General features: G+C 38.2%; 1 protein-coding gene across 2 annotated transcripts in view; it reads left to right on the top strand.

Annotated features, from left to right (window-relative positions):
• CADPS2 (Ca++-dependent secretion activator 2) overlaps positions 1-1261 on the top strand; it is a 571469-nt gene that overhangs the window by 84078 nt on the left and 486130 nt on the right. The gene's annotated exons all lie outside the window — the stretch shown is intronic.

Genomic DNA, 1261 nt, shown 5'->3' with positions numbered 1-1261 from the left:
AGCCCGAACTTCCAACACTATGTTGAATAGGAGTGGTGAGAGAGGGCATCCCTGTCTTGTGCCAGTTTTCAAAGGGAATGCTTCCAGTTTTTTCCCATTCAGTATGATATTGGCTGTGGGTTTGTCATAAATAGCTCTTATTATTTTGAGATACGTTCCATTAACACCAAATTTATTGAGAGTTTTTAGCATGAAGGGCTGTTGAATTTTGTCAAAGGACTTTTCTGCATGTATTGAGATAATTATGTGGTTCTTGTCTTTGGTTCTGTTTATGTGCTGGATTAGCTTTATTGATTTGCATATGTTGAACCAGCCTTGCATCCCAGGGATGAAGCCCACTTGATCAGGGTGGATAAGCTTTTTGATGTGCTGCTGGATTCGGTTTGCCAGTATATTACTGAGGATTTTTGCATTGATGTTCATCAGGGATGTTGGTCTAAAATTCTCTTTTTTTGTTATATCTCTGTCAGGCTTTGTTATCAGGATGATGTTGGCCTCATAAAATGAGTTAGGGAGGATTCCCTCTTTTTCTGTTGATTGGAATAGTTTCAGAAGGAATGATACCAGCTCCTCCTTGTACCTCTGGAAGAATTCAGCTATGAATCCATCTGGTCCTGGAATTTTTTTGGTTGGTAGGCTATTAATTATTGCCTCAATTTCAGAGCCTGTTGTTGGTCTATTCAGGAATTCAGCTTCTTCCCGGTTTAGTCTTGGGAGAGTGTAAGTGTCCAGGAAATTACCCATTTCTTCTAGGTTTTCTAGTTTATTTGCGTAGAGGTGTTTGTAGTATTCTCTGATGGTAGTTTGTATTTCTGTGGGGTTGGTGGTGATATCCCCTTTATCATTTTTTATTGCGTCTGTTTTCTTCTTCTCTTTTTTCTTCATTAGTCTTGCTAGCGGTCTATCAATTTTGTTGATCTTTTCAAAAAACCAGCTCCTGGATTCATTGATTTTTTGGAGGGATTTTTGTGTCTCTCTTGTTCAGTTCTGCTCTGATCTTAGTTATTCCTTGCCTTCTGCTAGCTTTTGAATGTATTTGCTCTTGCTTCTCTAGTTCTTTTAATTGTGATGTTTGGGTGTCAATTTTACATCTTTGCTGCTTTCTCTTGTGGGCATTTAGTACTATAAATTTCCCTCTACACACTGCTTTAAATGTGTCTCAGAGATTCTGGTATGTTGTATCTTTGTTCTCATTGATTTCAGAGAACATCTTTATTTCTGCCTTCATTTCGTTATTTACCCAGTAGTCATTCAGGAGCAG

Source organism: Colobus angolensis, unplaced genomic scaffold (assembly GCF_000951035.1).
Source record: "Colobus angolensis palliatus isolate OR3802 unplaced genomic scaffold, Cang.pa_1.0 Scaffold163, whole genome shotgun sequence".
Classification (NCBI taxonomy): Eukaryota; Metazoa; Chordata; class Mammalia; order Primates; family Cercopithecidae; genus Colobus; species Colobus angolensis.
The sequence above is the reverse complement of the archived record's forward strand: the minus strand, read 5'-3'. Positions and strand labels throughout refer to the sequence as shown.